The sequence below is a fragment of the Aotus nancymaae genome, unplaced genomic scaffold, assembly GCF_030222135.1.
Source record: "Aotus nancymaae isolate 86718 unplaced genomic scaffold, 86718_ANA_hifiasm-v0.15.2.pri h1tg000029l, whole genome shotgun sequence".
Classification (NCBI taxonomy): domain Eukaryota; kingdom Metazoa; phylum Chordata; class Mammalia; order Primates; family Aotidae; genus Aotus; species Aotus nancymaae.
In genome coordinates this window covers 67,525,681-67,547,085 of record NW_026988442.1, presented here as the reverse complement: position 1 = coordinate 67,547,085, position 21,405 = coordinate 67,525,681, and the positions used below count along the sequence as shown (strand labels likewise).

Sequence of the window (21,405 nt, the reverse complement as noted above, 5' to 3'; positions counted from 1 at the left end):
GAATTCGGATTTGACCATAGTTAATGATTTTTTTTAAGCAAATTCTGTTTATTTTGTACCATGTGGAGAAAATAAAAAAAGGAACCTATTCTCGTTTTGAAATGGAACTGATCTTTCATCTGGAGGAATTATTCGACCTTGTGTTGTGACTCAGGAGGTGGGCAACTTCTTTTGGAGTTCCAAGCAAAGGGTGATAAAGGGGATCCTGGGTTGGGTGTGTATGGAGGGAGTGGGGGGCGGCAGGGGTCCAAGCCAAGCCAAACGGTTTTCTCACGTGCAGACTCGCAATCCAATCCATTCGGAGTTGAGCCTAGGATAGGAGGGGAAAGTCTATTAAAAAAAAAAAAAAAAAATCAGGAGCATCTCTCTGAGAAGCCCTTTCAAACAAAACCAAAACAGGACCAGAGAAGCTCAGACCGTCCCTAACATCCCTGCTGCGAGACCCGCAGGCTGTGGAATCTCGCACGTCACCTGGCCCCAGCAGGGCGGCCAGCTGAGGGGGTGATTTTATTTTATTTTTTTGAAGTAAAGGCTGAATCTCGGCTTCAGGGCTTTTGCCAACGTCTCCACTGACAGGAACCAGCAAACTTCAGGACCCAAATGAGCATCTTAATTTATTGATGCTAAACAGGTCTGCTTGTTGTCCCCAATTTTCCGCGCGCTCTGCCCCCACCCCCCCCACCCCGCCCCAACCCCCGCCGCCAGCTTCGGTCCCTGCATTTGATCTCCAGGAAAGGCCCCGCTACACTGGCGGAGGAGCTCGGGGTGGGGGGGAGTCGGCCCCCTCCCACCCAACCGCCCTCCCCCAGACCTGTCCCCGCCCGGGAGCCCGCGACCCCCGCCCGCCGCCCGGTCAGCTGACCTGGCTCGCTCGCCTGCTCCCCGCCCGCCGCCCTGTTTCCGGTCCCCGGGGTCCGCTAGCCGCGCTCCGAGCGGGAGCAGCCGCGGCCGGGAGGTGATGCTGGGGGCTGATTACCATGAGAAAGGCTGTGCCTGGAAAAGCCTCCTCCACGCGACTGTCAATCTCACTAAGGGGGGGACGGAAAGGGGCCCTGTAGGAGTCACCAGAAAACTTCGAGTAAGTTGGATGCGACGCAGGCCGGAGGAGGTGGCTTTCGCCTCAACTTGGAAGGCTGGGGCGTTGAGGGCGCGGACGCCAGCAGCCTCACCAGGGAATTGAAAACCAAAAATCTCCCTCCTGCTTTTCCTCCCTCTGGCCCTCCTTTCAGCCCTCCCTGCCCTTTATCCTTATTATCTTGAAATTCTTTCCTAGTTGCATTTCCTACGTTCTCCTTTCTATGTGATACCTCCCTTTTGCAATTTCTTGTTTTCTTTCTTAACATCCCCTCTTCTCCCTCGCTGTGATTCTTTTTGTGCCTCTTTTACGTGTCCAGATTTATCATTTCGTTTTGAAAACACAACGTTTAATGTGTAATTAATCTACCAGCAGGAGGGCAGGGACACCCTGACTAAAATAACTCCCCGGGTCTCAGAGACGACAAGTTCACCAGGTGTCAGTGAAGAGTAAAATAATAATAACAAAAATAAAATAAATCATATTGCAGTGACCATAATGGTTTATTCTTCTATATTAGCACATCAGCTCAGACTGATAATTTTAAAAGACAAGATATAATCTTCCTGGAAAAAAAAATAATACTTGGCATAGGGGCATTCTTTAGAATTAAGGCAATGTGAAAAATTTTGTTTACAGCCATATTTTAGTAATGCTTAGTTTGTTAACAGACTTCAGATATTACAATAGGTAATTTTAAGAAACTTAAACTGTGCTTTTCTTCTAATGACTATTTGGAAAGGGTAAAGAAATTCCCAAAGCACTCCCCCTGAACCCCAACAAAGACTGATCAATTCAGAGAGAAACATCATCATGTCACGTACTTTGCGTATTGCTAAGCAAATTCACAACTTGGGTTGTTGGGTTGTTTTCTTGGCTAGGCTGGGCTGCTGTCCATTACCTAGCAGGTGAGTGAGCATGAGGCCGCATATGTCATAAATGTAACTGTTTTTGTTTGGTTTTGCTTTATTATTATTTTTTGCTCTCCCCTTCACTTTGGGCATATTTGTTGTTCTCATTAAAATTCAGAGTTTGCACTTGTTTACAATTTGTTTACTTTGTTGAATTTTAAAAACTTGTTAGAAGTCAATTGAACATGTATATTTAGCCTTTTTTAGGCCAAGAAAAATAAAGATGCATTAGAAAGATGCCTTTTCTGCTTCATAATTATTAATTGACATTTTACGATGAATAATTAATCATTTGAATAATTTTGGTATCTGATCTGAACACATATTTGCATATCTAATGCTTGATTTTAAATGTGTTTTTTTAAAAATTCATTCTCTCAGGATGAAGAAACAAAGTCACATTTTAATGTAAAATTTCTCTTCTACACTTGTAAAAGTTTATTTATTGAGCGGTAATATTCTTTCTAGATATCCATAAACTTCTTAACAATTTGTAAACCATTTATGAGGCAATCACATACAAATATGTGACAGACTACAATTAATTAGGAAAAACAATACCCTATATAAAATGAAGTCACTCTCTGCCCCAAATCCAGAGATGTGCACTAATTATGCACTATGTTTTCTTATTGGAATTTTGTCACTTAAATTTTTAGTTATGTTTATTAATTCAAGTCTAAAAGTGGAAAATTGTGGCAATTTATAAATAACTCAGGCCTTGTATTTAAGATCATTTTTTATCTTTTACTTACCAATAAAAGGACTGATTTAAATTATTAAACATGATTAAGTAAGCATATCTCTGATATTTTTATCCTCCTGTGCCAGTTAAAGTCCAAAGTGTTAATATCTATTTTAAATACTAGCCCTGCAGATGACTACCTGTGTGATTATAGGAAATCTCCTATAAGCTTGTTTTATTTTTAATCTCCAATGTGAGTACAATAATAATGCCTATTCCTTGGGATTTTATTGAGAATTAAATGAAGTAATGCATAAAGCTTCACTATATTGTAGCTTTATTATTATAATGAAAGGTTTAACGAATAACATACAGATCAACTAAAGATAGTACAAATTAATTTTGATTATTAAAAACAACTATTTACTTTTCAGTATTATTTTTTAATTGAAAAATCAGTGCTGTGTTATTAAGTGAAGAAAGAAAATGAAAAGCATCGTAGGATTTATGGCTGGTTTATGATTCTTTCGACTGTTCAAAGGATGCGTAGCCACGGAAGTGAAAATAAATACAGTATTTCCTTTCTCTTAGTTCAGCAGTTAATTTAGTGTATTCAATATGGTCATAATTTGGTTATAAATATTAGACTTCTTTTGAAAAGGAATTTAGTCCAAATGTATAAAGTTGAAGTTTCCTATGTTCTTTAGTAACATGTCTTTGAGTGTAAGAGTTAAATGTGCAGAAGCTCAGAAGTAGTCTTGAGTAAGACTTGTGAAAAAAAGGGCAAACTTACAAATTTGAAGACCAGGAATTTGACTGTCAGAGTACTATTTGCTTTAAGACCATTCATAATGAACTGAGCATTCCCTTTTGGAATTGGAGCTAGCCTGGGGTTTGCGCTAATTTCAAGTACCTAGAGTGGTGGAGAAAATCAGTTTATTAAGTGGAAAATGAAATTCCCTAGTCTCTTAAATGTCCACAAGGCCAGATTTTCTTTTTGATGTAAAACTGAAAAATCATTACAAATGCTAGGGAGAAAAATTATGATGTATTCGTAACACTGATTTTTTTTGTTGTTCTTGTTTTCTTTAAGACTTCTCAAAATACTTATATCTGTAGTTCTTAAAGGGTCTATTAATTGTTTCTTTTCTCAAAGCATTCATTCCTTGCTCTTTTTAGGTCAAGACTAACCAAACCAGACATTTGGACATCAGCATAGGAGACTGGGTGTGACCTGTACCTTTTTTCTCCCTCTGACAATGGGACCAGAAATGGTTTGCACCTGCAAATTGTCTAGTGACCTGGAAATTACTTCATGCTTGCTTCAAGGTCTTCTTTAATATTCTTTATTCCGTTAAAAGGCTCAAATTATAAACTTTGTTCTGTACTCAGTTTTAATTTTTTACCATTCTAAGGGTGATTTTTTTTCAGGGTTCTTTCAGGTACTTAAATATAAAAACTTTACTCTCAAAAATTATCATCATCTCCATGGCAATCACAACTATAAAATAATAATAGCTAAGAAAAAAGAACCTGCTTTTCTAGGCTTGGCACAGTGCTAAATCCCTTCACATATCATTTAATTCTGATAGCAGATCTGAAGGGGTTACAACTGGGTCCATTTTATTAGATGAGAAAATTGTGGCCTAGGGAGTGTCAATGACTTTCCCCAGAATTCAAGCATCTGGTTCCTGGTGGGCTTTTGAATCTGCCAGGTCCACCCCCAGGGCCAACACCATATTCATGTGACATCCAACATCTTTTTACCTTTCCCAGATGTGTTTCTGACCCACTTGTGCCCACCCGCTCTGCACACTGCTTTGTGACCCATTTCCAGGCCTCCTGGATGCTGTGGTTGGCCCTTGTTTTTCCACGTATGGCTTATTTTGCCTTTTGGACCTAACACTTAGGCTCATTTTTCCAGTTACAATATTGGCTCAAGTCCTTGAGCCAAAGTTTCTCTGGCTTTGGTGCCTCTGGCTTCCCAGATAAAGTATGTTTTCTGGTCCAGTCTCTTCTCCCAGGCACCCGCCTCAGGAGAAGCTCCCATGGGAGGTTCTTGCTAGCTCAGCCGGCTCCAACACTGGGCCCAAGCACAGGACAAGTTAGTGATGAAGGAGACATCATGGTCCAGGCATGTCATGGAGTAGTTTTTATTTCTTATACAACTTCTTTTAGCACTTGTTGACTGGAAACTAGACATTAGTATATTTGACACTGGATCCTCAGTGTTAGCATATTATACTGGTAAAGATACAAGTTTTGGAATTAGATAAACTGGAGTTGGCTCCCTGCTTGGTAAATACTGTGTATTGAGGATAAGTTACTTTACCCACATGAACCTCATTTTTAAAATAGGCAAAAGAGTACTTAGATTCAAGCCTGTTGTGGTGAAGAAAATATGACTGTATACAAAATGTATAGAACAGGGCAGGTGTATCAATAAATAGTAATTCCTACTACAATGAATTACCTGAAAAATACATGAAGTTAAATTATGGAAAGCCAGAGTGGATGTAACATGTCTTTTAAATGTTGTTTAGTTTATATTATTATTTTTAATGATTTTATTGCTACTTATTTGTTTTAATGATTTTGTTTTTAGGAATTACTATTATTATTATTATTGAGACAGAGTTCTGCTCTTGTTGCCCAGGCTGGAGTGTAATGGTGCGATCTTGTCTTACTGCAACCTCCACCGCCCAGGTTCAAGCGATTCTTCTGCCTCAGCCTCCCAAGTAGCTGGGATTACAGGCACCTGCCACCAAGCCTGGCTAATTTTTTGTATCTTTAGTAGAGATGAGGTTTCACCATGTTGGCCAGGCTGGTCTCAAATTCCTGTCCTCAGGTGATCCTCCCACCTTGGCGTCCCAAAGCGCTGGGATTACAGGCGGGAGCCACCGCACTGGGCCAGGAATTATTTAACTGGTTTCTGCATTATACAGAAATCAATGTTTACTGATAAAGTTGGAAAAGTAATATGCTCATAGAATTTCTTAAGTTGTAGAAAACCTGGGGTGCTCATGATTATTAATATGATGTCAACAGCTGAGATGAGGACATATGCACACTTTGAAATTTGATGACATATTTTATTCTTTCATTTGCAATTGTAAGGAAAAACCCTTTGTTTCAGTGCATTCTCCCTATATGACTTGCTGTAGGAGGAAGCACTCTTTCAGGCAGCTAAGTGTAGTCAAGTAGTGTCAAAGATCCTATTTGTTCAAGGTAAACATAAGAGAGTCTCAATATTGTTCAGAACTCTTTACCTAGCTTTGCCATAACTTCAGAGGCTTGAAGGAGTGGGGAGGCGTAGAGGGATGGAATAGCACTGAGAAAGTTTGCCTTCACTGTCTTCTTCCATTCCTCAACCCCTCTTGCCCCCAATTGAATGCTGAAACATCTACTTTAAAAAAGAAAAGAAAAAAGGCTATGTATAGAGTAGAGACATTGCTTCACTCTCTTGCCTGCAAATTTGGGAGTAGGGTTGTGTCAGCAGGCCCTGGCATGATCTACTGTGTATGTGACTTTTCTACCCTATGCCCTAGAAAGGAGGGTGTCCAGGGAGGATTGGGCCGTGGACACAGGGAGCATATTGTTCCAGTGGTTCTGCTACAGTGCAAACCAGGCTTCTTTCTTTCTCTCTGGAACTAACTTTGCTACACATGCAAAAAAATCTGTTCCTATTAGGTTTTTCCCTGGCCATTGTGGAAGCATAAGTATGGCTCCTGTGGCAAAGGCATAATTTTTCTGGGTTGAGGGACGCTGGCTTACCTGTTGTTCTTGGCACCCAGCTAGCACCCTTCTAGACAAGAGGGACAGAACAAAGCTGAAAGTTCACAGAAAATATTTGGTGTTTTAAAACAAGAAGGAAAAATTAAAGCTCCATTTTTTAAAAAGCTTAATTTATCTATCTGCTAAGAATTTGGAATTTCAGTTTAGAGAAATCAGAATAGTCCTTAGTCATATTATTACGTACTGTCACATAGCTCTATGGGATATTGAAACATTATTTGTTACAGCCTAAAGATGATCTATAATGAAGTTTTGCTGCTCCCAAGGAGGATTCTTGCATGGTTGAAGAAAACGTTCAGGGTTAGGTGAAATATGATGTGAATGTCATTTGAAATCACCTTGAACTTTGAATTTGAGGGACAGTAATGCTTTTATGATATTAATGCAAAGCACCGTCACTTGGAAAAATTTAAACTGTTGCTTCATTTATGATCTCCAAATAGTAATTTATTTGACAAAGGAAGGTGATTTATCACTGATGTCTCTTTTGCAACCCCCTGGAACAATGCCTATTATATAGTAATATTTGTTGCTATTTGTGGAATCTGTCATTCATTTAGAAGGTTTAGGGACATATAAACTGATTTCCTACTTAAAACTTATAACGTGAGATAAGAATGAGGACAGATGAGGGTAACAGGCGGGGCCATGGGTACATAAGACACTATAGCCTCCTTTTTACAAAGTTATGTACTTGATTGCATTATTTAACACAAAGTGTTTTACTCCTCTTTTTTGTGTCACTTTTATACACAGCCTAAAAAAGAAATGAAGGAGCCAACACAGAACTGCACGTATATGACTGTCTCATTCTTTAAATAAATGACTCTGATAAGCCTTCTTGTGGTTTGCTTTTAAGCAAACACATTAAAATATAATAGGTTTTCTCTGATCAAGGAAAGAAATCATAAGGAGAGACTGGAATGAACTAGAAGAGATGTGTTGCTTATGAAGGGAAGGTGAAGTAGTAATTTAGGATAAATGATCCCTTTTCCCTCCAATCCTACAAAATAGCTAAAGAAGGAAAACATATGGGAGGCTGAGGCAGGCAGGAGTTTGAGACCAGCCTGGCCAATATGGTGAAACCCCATCTCTGCTAAAAATACAAAAATTGTCCAGGTGTGGTGGCATGCACCTGTAGTCCCAGCTACTTGGGATGCTGAGGCAGAAGAATTGCTTGAACCTGGGAGGTAAATATTGCAACGAGTTGAGATTGTGCTACTGCATTCCAGCCTGGGTGACAGAGTGGAACTCCATCTCAAAAAGAAAAAAAAAAGAAGAAGAAGAAAAACAGAATATGAATTTTGTTTTGTTTTTCCTTCTATAAGTCGACAGCTTCACAGCTAATGGGTTGGATGATTTTCTTGCTAGCAACTTCATTTTCGTGTAGAAAAGCAACTGGTTGCCCAAAAGTATTAAGGGGAAAGTTTAAGCTCTGATTTTAATATTTTCTCCAATATGCTTCCTGCCCTCCTCTTGCCTCCCTCTGCTTTGGGCCTTGTTTCTTGGGGCCTTCACCTCTTCTTGCTTTTCTTTTGATATTCTGTATTTAGAGGGAAAATGCTTACAATGCTAGGCTTGTTCACAGCCTTCAACATGCTTAGCCTTTAAATAATAAGATATGACCCTAAGATTTGAAAATTTCACTGTGCTACAGAATATTGCCTGTAGGAAATGGAATGTTTACCTGAAATATGTTATGACAAAGGACAGTTCAATACTATTGCTGCACTCCCAGTACCTAGCATAGTGCTTGGTTTCTGAGAGGGGCTGTGTAAATCTCTGGTGAATGAGTGAATGAATGTATGTATGCATAAATGCTATATAAAAAAATCAGACTTAAGATAACAAACACCATTTGTTCTACATGGAAAATTAAAGTTAAAAGGTATGAATGTAGGTGCAAGAATCACCTGTGGGCACAAACAGAATTCTGATATTATTTTTGAATTCTGGGTATGATATTTTATTTCCAAAATGAAATACCTAAATCATTTACAAAGCGATAGAGACATGCAACAGTCCCTCATTCGCTCACTTGCAAAGGAAATTTTCAATACAAATAAAGTCATACATATTTATACTAGGGTAATTCAAAATAACTTCCTCACATAAGCACTGCTACGTTCAAATAAAATCTTGCCAACACTTCTGAGTACATTGCTTTAAGGAAAAAAAAAATGCTCCCCATAGCGTCCGAACTATTTAAAAATCTTGCAGGCTTCTTCAACATACATCAGTTATCTCTTTTCAAATCACTGACAAGAATTTAAAAACTGCTTCATCAGAACAAATGCTACCCTTTCTCATACTCTAGTTAGAACCTGATCTTCTAAAAAGGACCATATTTACAGCTTCTTTTGAAATTTTAAAACCATTTGGCTGATATGTTTTTGCTACATTTTTTCCTGATTTAATTACTGGGGCATTTGCATGAAAACAGGAAAATAGGGACATAAGATTTTTGTCTTGTGACTTCATCTGTTTCTGATGCTTACTCTCCACCTGAGATCCTTTATCTGTTTTATTACAATTGGGAGACCAGGAGCTAGATTTGAATTAATAAAGATATTGTTAGAGGAAAAATAAAGTTCAAAAACAGGGACTCAGGAGGCTAAGGGATTGATATATGATATGATAATGAATTTTCTTCTGGGTTACTTATTTATGAGCAGTCCATATTGTCAGTGACACATAGTGTTGCTATTGAAAAGCTTAAAATCCAGGGAACAATACAGAACTAGTGGGTCAAGACTTCTCTGAGAAAACCAAACCCAGGTAGTTACTGCTTGTCGTGGTTTGACAGACATCAGAGAAAACAGTGAAGGATCTGAGTCTAGGTCATGTATGAATTCTGGAGATGGCCACTGCAAGTTGAAAAGAAAAAGAGCAAAGTACCTGTCTAATTCTGACCATTTTGCAAATGCTTGTGATTTTTCACTAGGAGAATCAGAGAAGAGAATCAGAATACATTCTGAGCATCTTCACCTGGAGTTCCACGGCATGTAGAAATGTACATTTTCAAAGCTGAAGTCATAATCTTGTTCTAACTTTTTACTGCCTCCCACATACTCCAACTTGTTCAGTGGCACCAGAGTCTAGCCAGTCTTCCAAGCCCCAACTCTGGGTTTATCTGTGACTCCTCTCTTTTCCTTTACCTCCACATTCAAGCACTCCATATGGCTAATGAGCATACCTCTGCCTGTTTCTTAAAGCGTTGCTGTCTTCCAGTAATCCCTATCCTGCTTTAGCTACTCATCATCTCTTTCCTGGAAGGCTGTGCCTGCCACCTAACTGGCCTTCCTGTTTTCAGTCTTTTCCCCTCACATCTGTTTTCCACACCATCACCAGAGTGAGTGATTGTTCTAAAACAAGGGTCCCAACCCCCAGGACATGGACCTCGAGGAACCAGGCCATACAGCAGGAGGTGAGTGGGAGGCTGGCAAGCAAAAAGCTTCATCTATTTACACCTGCTCCCCAAGGCTCGAATTACTGCCTGAACTCCACCTCCTGTCAGATAGATCAGCCTTGGCATTAGATTCTCATAGGAGTGTGAACCCTATTGTGAACTGCACATGTGAAGGATCTAGGTTGTGAACTCCTTATGATAATCTAATGCCTGATGATCTGTCATTTGTCTCCCATCACCCCCAGATGGGACCATCTAGTTGCAGGAATACCAGCTCAGGGCTCCCACTGATTCTACTTATGGTGAGTTGTATAATTATTTCATTGTATATTACAATGTAATAATAAGAGAAATGAAGTGCACAGTAAATGTAATGCTTTTGGATCATCCCAAAACTATCCCCTCAACTGCAAGCATCTGTGGAAACATTGTCTTCCATGAAACTGATCCATGCTGCCAAAAAGGTTGGGGACCACTGCTCTGAAACAGATATCTGCTCATGCCACTGCTGACAATAAAACCATCAGTGGTTTTCTATTTCATACCTGCTGTGTTTCTCAGATATTTCCCAAAGTAATTCCAAGGATGGGTATTTTAATATTTACGAAGGTTGTTTTGAATCAACAGTACTTTAACTTCAACTTTGTTTCTCTCCCATACTGTTAGGCAAAATCAAGAATCCAAAAAGCTGGGTCATGTTAATCCTGCTTGTCCCTAGGGTTTGATTTGCACAGTGTGAGAAGCAGAGAGCCAACTGGAGAATAGCTATAGGTTCTTTAGCAAAGCATGTGAGCACCCCCCACACCTTTTTTTTTAGCCTTGAAATAGTGCTTTTATAAAATTTATTTTTAATTGTTTTTATTTCAATCGTTTTTGGAATACAGGTGGTTTTTGGTTACATGGATGAGTTATTTAGTGGCGAATTCTGAGATTTAAGTGCACCTGTCACCCGAGCAGTATACACAGTACCCAGTATGTAGTCTTTTATCCCTCACTCCCTTCCTAACCTCCCACCCTGAGTCCCCAAAGTCCATTATATCACTCTGTATGTTTTTGCACCCTTGTAACTTAGCTCCCACTTATAAATGAGAACACACAGAATTTGGTTTTCCATTCCTGAGTTATTTCACTTAGGTTAATGGATGAGGCTCTTTTAGGTGAAACCTTTTCATTTCTTCAACCTACCCTCCCACTACTCTTCAAATGGCTTATACAACTTTTCTAATATTGTTTATATTTTTTCATGAACAAAGCATGTTTTTTTCTACTGTTAGGGCCTTTGCCTACCCTATTTACTCTACCTGGAATGTTCTTTCTTTCTCCCTTCATGTGGCTGATTTCTGTCCACTCCTTAACTCAGCTCACATACCATCTTCCCCTGGTAGTCCCAGGCTGGCTCTCTGTGTCCAGTCATTTCTTTATATATCTTCCCTTAGCTAGACTATGACCTTCCCTGAGGATAGAGACATTGTCATTTTCATCAACATATCCCCAACTCCTAGCAAGTATCTGGCAGAGTAGACACTTAAAAATACTTTTTGAACTGAGTATGAATATCATGGTACAAACGAATTTTCATCACTGAACAAAGAACTCCACATGGAGGCATGTTTTACTGACAATGCATTCAGCCACAAGAAGTCTATAGCGTTCCCTCACTTCATATTAATGGGAGAACCAAAAGTTGGAACTGTCTCATTGTATTTTTGAATAATTTGCATTTAGTTTAGACATACATTTGCAAAAGTATTGAAATAAAAATACCTTTTACATGTGAAACATTTTCAAATTTCAAAGCTTTTTCACATGCATGATCTCACTTAATCCTTAAAATAAACCCTCAAGGTTGGCAGATATTATTTTGCCCAGTTTGGAAAAAGAAGAGATTAAGATTTTAATGGAGTAAGACAAAATGATCAAACCCATTTTGGAAGTCCCAAGTATGTTTCATATGTAGACACATCTTTGTGAAACTGATAAAGGGAAAATATTATTCTTACACAACAGGTGAGGAAATAGGGTGCTGAAAGAACTGGATCAGAGTCATTTGGAGCCACTGTTTTGAAGTAAAAATTGAACCTAGAGTCCTATGACTCAATTTAGTTCTGACACAGTTCCTTATTCAGAGAAATGGTGTGAATACATATTAGAAAGGAAGCCTTGGTTTTAGGAGAGCAACCTGAAGGAATTATTTTTTCTTTTTTTTCTCGTAACTGATTTGTTACTTGTCCTGGGTACACAAAAATATCAAACTATAAATAGAGTTGTTCAAGAGAGTAGTTTGGTTGTGAAATTGGAAAACTACTTGGGTTTATTTGGGAATAAGAGAGTAGGGCAGCAGGGATCCTATAGAGACAACATTTTAAAAAGTGTCATTTTTGTGATAAATTAATAAAATTCTTTTAGTTTTAAGTAAGCATAATAAGACTATCTGAATATGTTACAGTAATTTTCTTTTTATTTATTTATTTATTTTGAGATGGAGTCTCACTCTGTTGCCCAGGTTGGGGTGCAGTGGCATGATCTCAGCTCACTATAACCTTCGCCTCTAGGGTTCAAGCAATTCTCTTGCCTCAACCTCCTGAGTAGCTGGGATTACAGGTGCCCGCCAGCAAGCCCGGCTAATTTTTGTATTTTTAGTAGAGACGAGTTTTCACCGTGTTAGCCAGGCTGGTCTCAAACTCCTGACCTTGTGATCCACCCACCTTGGCCTCCCAAAGTACTGAGATTACAGGCATGAGCCACCGTGCCTGGCTGTTACAGTAATTTTCTGGAATTTTTTTCTGGTAAATAATGTTAGTCCCCCCAAAAACATATTTTTTGTAGTTCTGTTGTTGAGTGTAACACTACCCCCAGTAAAAGGCTTTTGCTTCACTTTACTCAGAATTTTGAAAAGCAAATTTAGCAAATACTCTTTTGAAGGGAGAACAATTTCACAGAAGTTATTTAATATAATCATGCTTTAATTCACTCTTGAGAGGGCAGAGATGCAAAATAAATTCTGCATATACTATAAAGCAACCTGAATGCAAAGATACTTATAATCTTCTTGTCTATCCCTAGAAATTGGTTAAACAGGTTTTCAAAATATGCTTCTATGGGTGAATATGTTGAAGTTAAAGTAAATGTGTTGGCTAATGCATTAGTATTATCAGCCAATTAATAAATTCAAGTATGTGATGGGACTAACTTTCCCTAAACTAGTGGTTACTTGACAGTTGCACATGTGTATCCTATATTTATCTTCAGCAAGAGTTTGTTCATCCCTTCTATACGCTGGCCTCCTTGCTGGGAATAGCATAAAACAGTGATCAAGACAGACTTGGTTCTTGCAAGCTAGTAGGGAAGACAGACTGCGTATGATGAATGCTGTTGGGAGTATAGAAGGCAGGCTCATCTAGTCAAATGATAGCTACAAAATAAAGTGAAGGCGAGAGTAGATCTTCCTAATGCACAGGAGGTCAGGTCCTTGAAATCCATCAACCACCACTGAAATTAGTTTAAATCACCTGTGATGTGTTATAACCCTTCCAGGCTGGGGTAAAGGCATATTGGGACCTCACAGTAGGCTGGAAGAGAGAGAGAGAATAAAGCCTAGTATCAGAGCTACAGGGAGAAGGCCAATGTTTCAATGTTAATAGCTGAAGGGCCTTGGTGAACAAAGCTCTCAAGAGGCTGATTTCAGTACCCAGGAGCTCACATTGGTGGGCAGGAGCCCTTCTTGCCAGTATGAGGCAATGTCTCGTGACTTGCTGCAGGGCCTCCCTCAGTTGGAATAGGACCCCAGTCAGCTGCGGGCTGGGGGTGGCGGTCTCATGAACAGGCTTTAACTCTTGATAGGAGAAGATTGGCAAGGACTAGACAGATTATCAGGGGAGCAGTCTCAAACTGGGTGGGATTCAGGCCAGGGAATTAGTCCATGAGAAAACCAGAGTGCAAAATGGGCCCCACAGCAGACACAATGAGTGTGTCAGAAGGGACTGGGGGTTTGGAGCTACTCCTTTTGGGCTTTAGGGTTTTTGACATCCTCCTATATGTCAGGCTCAGTGCAGCAGTCTCTTTCTTACTCCTCATCCCCCTCTTCCTGCCACCACTGCTCCTGTCTCTATCATGTTTGTATCTCAGTTCTATCTGTCATGGCCAAATACTGAATAAGGTTTCTGTTAGCAACAAACGCTGTTAATAGCTTTTGAATGTGAATTTGACTTTTGTTGGGAGAATATTATTTTCAGTAATTGTCAGCTCATTAAAATATATTATAGGTAAGGTTTGAGTTTTTGCTGTGAAAGGTATGATGCTTAAAATATAAATAAACAACTTGAGTATTTTGATTTACTTATTGACTCTAGTATTTGTGCATTTTTTTCTAACCAAAATACAAAAAATAACAGAAATATAAAGAAATCTTTAACTAGTGACTATAATAATTTTTTTCTTAAGCATCTTTATTATTTTTTCTTTTCTTCTTTTTTTTTTTTGTTTTGAGATAGTGTCTTACTCTGTCATTCAGGCTGAAGTGCAGTGGTGCCATCACAGTTCACTGCAGCCTTGACTCCCCAGGCTCAAGTGATCCTCTCATCTTAGTCCCCGGAGTAGCTGAGACTATTGGGACGTGCCACCACATCCAGCTAATTTTTGTAGTTTTTCGTAGAGGTCAAGTTTCCCCATGATGCCCAAGCTAGTCTCAAAGACCTGGGCTCAAGCAGTCTGCCCATGTTGGCCTCCCAAAGTGCTGGGACTATAGGCATGAGCCACCAGGCCCAGCTTCCTCTTTACTATTTTCTTAAAAGAATTAAATCGCATACGTACATATGTTCTTAATGTGTAATGGATTGGGGGTGTTTCAAAATGGACCTCATAGACACAAGCTCATTGTTTATCTTTTTGCCCAACTTTATTTTTAAAACTCACATAAAAATGGAAATTTATTTGCTCCCATATGTACGTTCCCAGGTGTATTGTAATAAAGACCGGGTCAGGCAGCACCATTTTAACTTGGCCACTTACCACTTGAGCAAGTAAACGTGGCCAAGTCACTTAGCTTCGCCGGGCCTCAGTTTCTAACCTATAAGTAAAAGATAATAGCGCCAACCTAATAGATTTGTGATTTAGAGCAAATGAGACAGTGGGGATCCAAGTGCTTGTTAGTTGTAAAGTGCTAATGCAGGTGTTTGTTTGGTATTTATATTCAGATGCAGGTTATGCCCACATCATATAAATTAAATGTGAATGGGTTCAAAAGCTCAACCAGTTCCTGAGGCAAGAAATGTAAAATGGCAACAACTAAAAGGGTCAGTGAAACTCTTGGCATCTAACCAATCCTCTCCAAAATCTTCTTTGATGGCATATTTTAAAATATGAGAAAAGATAAAGGAATGAAAAGAACTGATCTTTTTCTCTAACCCTTAAAACATTTTCTCTCCAAAGAAACTCTGCAATAGAAACCTCAGGCCTGACTCAGTACTAAAGGTGACCGTTGAAAGGACAGTTTAGAATGTTATATTTATGCAAGTGAGGTGCCATGAACATGTACTTGTCCGAGGTGGACATGATCAGAACAAGCTTGTTCACAAAGCCCTTCCTTCATCCTTGGCCATGAGTCACAAAAATCTGACATCTGGACATAAAATACTTGCCTGAACAAAAGTTGAAACTTTTGCATGTATGTGTTTGTGTATTGAATATGTAAAGAAAGAAAAAAATGGAGACAACAGACTCTTTTGTTGACTCAAGTTTACGGCCAAATTTTAATAACGCAGCTGCCTACATGTGAGACACTAATGAGAGCATAAGGAATTCCTGTATAGAAAAGGGACGGTTGGCCCAATGGCTTGTCTCCTTCAAGTGCATTGCAACACACCTCTTCATGTTGTCAGCATATCTTCCAACCCCTTTGCCTACATAAACATGTCTAGCTGTCTCTTAAACTCATTTTTACTTTATGTTTCACTCAATGGACTTATTTGGTAATTCACAGTATTTTCCATATGCCTGTAGATCTTTGGATGAAGTAGTGCTACATTATCACTACTTCTTAATTAATTATGTAGAAATACTTTGTAATAAAGTATTTATAGCAGACATATTTGGAAATTTGGAAGTAATCAACTGAGAAAACAAATATACCTATAGTGAATATGGAAAGAAACAACCTTTTTTGCTAATCTATATTCTAATTTTTCTTAAAGATATGAAGAAGTAGGTGAGGAGTAATTAAGTGGGTAAATATAAAAACTTTTTTCTTTTTATTATTTTTGTCTTATTAACAAGTCTCTTAACAAGGGGAAAATGCTAAGTCTAATTAATGTAATAAAGAAGACGATCTGATGTTTTTATTTAGGTTGGGTTAAAGCCATATTCCAGATAATATTTTTATTTTCTTAATCCTATCAATATTGCATGTTAATGTAAATTTGATGTGAATTAATTAAAAAATCAGTATAGAAATGATGTTACGTTAAAATTTATTTTTAAAAAATTTTCCAAGTGGTGGTGGGCCAGTGGGCTTGGGGTGAGTTCTTAGGTAGACCCTGGGTCTTTCTGATTAAACAGTATACCTGAAAATTTCCTTTAATTTGATTGGCATCAAGGAAATGGAAATTAAGGATGATGGGGAGAACTGATGAATAATTAATGTATATTTTAGCTGAATATTTCACATTTTAATTTTTTGAATGGTATTATTTTAAAATTATTTCTATACATATGTGTTGATCTGATGTGTGTGTTGAAATTACACATCAGTTCTAGTCTTTTATTGACAAACACATAGTGTGACCAATTTGCCCTTTACTCACCCTGGACTTTACTGGTTTTAGCCCTGGGGAATCCCATGTCTTGTGAATCTGCTCAGCTCCAGGCAAACAGGTACAAACACATACTTAAAAATACAAATAATTTGCCTCTGAAATGTGCTTGACTTTTTGGTCTGCATACTATTCAGATTTGGGGAACCCAGAGAGCGTGTTACATCAGCATTAAGAATTTTGCTTTGTTGTTCTAAAAGCCATGAGTGTCAGCACCTTGGTGACTATGGAGAAAGATAACCCATGTGTTTTTTTTTTTTCCTTTTAAATTGTTTCCAAGCTCAGATACTTGATGGTTTGTTAAAAAAACAAAACAAAACAAAACTGAAAACGCTCTGAAAATCAAACCTGTTTTCTTCCAAATGTTTTTTTCTCAAGTACCTGCTTTCCAGATACACAGTAAGATACATCCTGAATCTAGCACCTTGAGTGCTCCCCCTAATCTCTGAAGCCTAAGCCATATCTATTGTCCAGTTCATGGTAGAAAAAAGTGAGTTATTGTAGTCTTGTGTGTCTCACAATTAGAAGAATTCTGTAGGTATTTGTTAGTTTTAAATTTGTGGACTGTGACTTCTGAACTCTCTTGAGGAGGAGGTCTCAATAAAGAGCATGCTTCAGTCCACTCCTTAATGATTTTTAGCTTCAATGAAGCAATTTGCAAGATTCCTCTTCCTAACAACTGCTCTGCCAAACATTGTATAAAATAGCATTCTTTATGGTTAGATGATCCTATGGAAGATGACCAAAAGGTTTTAAATACGGAGAAATGAAACCAGCCACTCATTCAGGATTTCTGCGGTTTTTCATATGCATGCTACATCTCTGTGGTAGCACCTTCTTCTGTGTGTGTTGTGTATGCATGAATGTGTGTGTATGTGTGTATGCATGAATGTGTGTGTGTGTGTGTGTGCATGAATGTGTGTAAACACATACTCTTTTTAGCTATAGAACATGTCACAGATTTCTTTTCTGGTCACCATGCTGCATGACTGATCCATTTCATATGATGTGTTTAGTATGGTTCATTGCCCACTGGTCTTATTATTTAACAATTTGCATTAAATTAAATTTTCTGTTTACAGGTGTAAATGGAAATTTTGGCTTCTGAGAATTTATTATTTACTGGATAGAATGTTCTTGGTTGAATTAGTTCTGCCAATATTGGATTGCTCATACCTGAAATAAAGTTTGGGATATTTAATTAGAATATTATAGCAAGAGAAACTTGTTATTTTTATGGCTAAGCTTAAGCTACTGAGACCAGATACTGAGATCAGTATCATTAGTCTAAGAGACATTTACTATAATCCTTGAGAGATTTTTTAAAAAACCATGTGTATGTCTTGATGGATCAGAGGAAGTTAAATTAGTGGTAATGTGTACAAATTACTCAAAAGTTCAAAAAGCTTGAAACCTTTATCATCTGCTATAACATTTTGTTGATAAGTGGAAATTTCTCATTTTAAACTCTCTTGGCTTCCAACAGGCTCAAAGAGCTAATATTTATTGACTGCATTCTGTTTGCCAGGGTCTACATTATTTGCTTTACCTGTATTGCTTCATTACATCCTTACAGTGTCTTGTGAGGTTTATTCCCATTTTACAGAGAATATCCGTTTATATAATGTCACAAACATATATCCAATGACGTAATTTGCCTGTAAATATACCCAGTGGGTGGCAGAGTCATCCTGAAGCCTGCTTTTGAGGCCACGCCTATATTCTGGGTCTGTGATTCCAAACTCCATAGTGGCTTATATCTAGCCTTGTTCTCCTGACATGTTCCCTATGTTCCAACTTCCTATCAATGTCTCGATGTCATAGAGGTTGTGAAAGCCAAGCACTGCCTCCTGGGCTTTGTGCATGGTTTTCCATTCTTTCTATCACTGTCTGACACATTCCCAGTTTTGTTTTATTTTCAGCTCTAGCACCGGAGTGGCACTTATGGCCACTATCCATACTGGATCTAGCAGGAGTTTGGCTAAGCTCCTAAAAAACTGATTTTTTTTTTTTTTTTATTTCTAGCTTTCTATTTTGAAAACAAATTAAAAAATAAACAGCTATAATGAGATACAATTTACATACGTATAATTCACCCATTCGAAGCATGTAATTCAATGGTTTTTAATATATTCACAGATATATGCCCAATCATTAACACAATTTTAGAATATTTTCATCATCACATAGAGAAACACTGTGCCCTTTAGCTGTCACAACTCCCCTCTTCCATCCCTTCATCTCCTTCAGCTCCAATCAACCACGAATCTACTTTCTGTCTTTGTAAATTTGCCTATTCTGGACATTTTACATAAATGGAATCACGTAATACATGGTCTCTTATGACTGGCTTCTTTTACTTAACACAATGTTCCCAAAGGTCATTCATGTTTTAGCATGCCTTAGTACTGCCTTCCTTTTTATGGCTCAATAATATTCTATTGTGTGGATAGACTACCGTTTATCTATCTACTCATCTGTTGATGGACAGTTGCATTTTTTCCATCTTTTGGCAATTGTGAATGGTGCTGCTATGAACATTTGTGTGCAAGTTTTTGTTTGAACACCTGCTGTCACTTATTTTGGGTATATACCTAAGAGTGGAATTGCTAGGTCTTAATTCTGTGTTTCACTTTTTGAGGAACTTCCAACTTGTTTTCCACAGTAGCTGCAGTGTTTTTAACTCCCATCAGTAATGCAGAATCAGAATGGTTCCAATTTCTCCATATCGTTGCCAACACTTGCTATTTGCTGTTTTTGTTTTGTTTATAACCATCTTAATGGGTTAAGTGGCCTAGTTAATTTTTAAGATCTTTAGAGACTCTGAAAGAAATCTTTATTTTTTCTTCTTCTGTGCTCCCAAGCCCTGGTTTAAATCTCTTTTAAAGTATTTGTCACCACATCCTTTAATCTCTCTTTCTCTCTATATTTCTCCCCTCCTCCCTTTCCCTTTCTTGAAATAAGGATGGATATTCTTTTTCCTTTTGTATCCTGAGGGCACAGTGCCCAGGGCTCAGTACATTAAATGAATGAAGAGGCATGAGTGGGGAGCTGTGGGGACAAGAACTGTTGGGAATGAATATTTCTTTATTATCCCTCCCATTGTGCCAGGCACTATGTAGCACTAACATATATTATCTCATTTAATTTTCATAATAGCAGTTAAGAATCAGGAATTTTGCTATTCATTTTTTGCAGAAGAAGAAATTGAAACCAGAGAAATTATCTTGGCACCCAACCACTGAGAGTAGAGTCTGGCTTCAAACCAAACTCTCTGAACTCAAAACCTATGTTAATATCATGACAGCATGTGTCAATCAAAGAAAAGATAAGGACCATCACTATTCTTACTACCACTACTATGACTGTCCCCACTTACTGGATGCTTTCTGTGTGCTATGCACCATGACAGCTAGTTTTTGGACACTGTCAAATTTGATCATTAAAAAATTTAGTGAGTCAGACATTATTCTTTCAATTTTTCATACAGCGATATAATCCCTGAGTAAAGTAATTTGCCCAAGAATGAACAATAATGAGTTCAAATAATAAGCAACGAGTTCAAAACCAGGTCTGTTTAATTATAAAAATGTATGTACTACTATCAATATGAGGAAAATACATTTTCTGAAGAGATCTAAAAATTTACCTCGTTATCTGACAGTGTGGGGAAGTTTGCCAGGTAACCAGACAACCAGACTACCCAGCAATTTTTTCCCAAGTACTTTTGCTTTCTCGGCTGCTTCCAGTCATAATTTTGGTAGCATAGATAATTTGGCTAATTCTCTATGTTATGAAAAAGGTACACTGTGACCCACAAAAGAAAGAATGTTCTGTTCAACTTGCTTATTGTGTTTTCACTTATTTATTTATTTAGAGACAGGGTCTGACTCTGGAGTGCAATGGAGCAATCTCAGCTCACTGCAACCTCCACCTCCCAAGCTCAAGCAATTCTCCTGCCTCAGCCTCCAGAGTAGCTGAGACTAAAGCACGTGCCATGGTGCCTGGCTAATTTTTGTATTTTTAGTAGAGATAGAGTTTTGCCATGTTGCCCAGGCTGATCCTGAACTCCTAAGTTCAGATGATCCACCTGCCTCAGCCTCCCCAAATTCTGGGATTACAGGCATATGGTTTTTTAAATCATATTACCTATAATATATGTAAAGTATTCTACATCTGACTGGATGATTTTTTAAAAATACAGTAATTAACTGGCTATTCCTGCTTTTAACAGTCTGGCCATTCATTTGTTAATTTAATATTTATGCCATGAAGCTGTTTTTTCTCTTACTACATAAAATCTACCTTAGCACTAAATGAAATGCGGTTAAGAATCCACAATAAAGATAAACAAAAAGATCATAACTAGAAGATTTTTAAATATATTTCAATTTTATATTCTGATTTATATACTCTGATTTTAGAGTATTTTCCTAGGATTTATGCTAGTTTGTTGAATATTGGGAAACCTCAGCATGGCTATGCTGTGGAGGCAAGTATAATGGAAAGGCAGAGACATCGGATGCCTTTAAACACCAAGTACTTAATCAATATATTTTCTTATTCTCTTTTTATTTTTTTTTGTCTTTTTTTGTTTTTATTTTCTTATTCTCAATATCTGCTTTAGATGTTTCATTTTTATTTTCGTGTCATGTTTTTCATTGCTCTTTATGCCTTTTTTAGAGGATTTTTTGTTTTAAACAGAAGCCGATGTTACCATTTGG

General features: G+C 38.0%; 1 long non-coding RNA gene across 1 annotated transcript in view; it reads left to right on the top strand.

The window, feature by feature from the left end:
• Positions 1-369: 369 nt before the first annotated feature.
• The window catches only part of LOC135276997 (uncharacterized), a 397,212-nt gene continuing 376,176 nt past the window's right edge, over positions 370-21,405 (top strand). The window contains exons 1-2 of the long non-coding RNA XR_010344606.1: positions 370-631; positions 3,851-4,000. This is a non-coding gene — a long non-coding RNA (uncharacterized LOC135276997). The remainder of the gene's footprint in view (positions 632-3,850; positions 4,001-21,405) is intronic.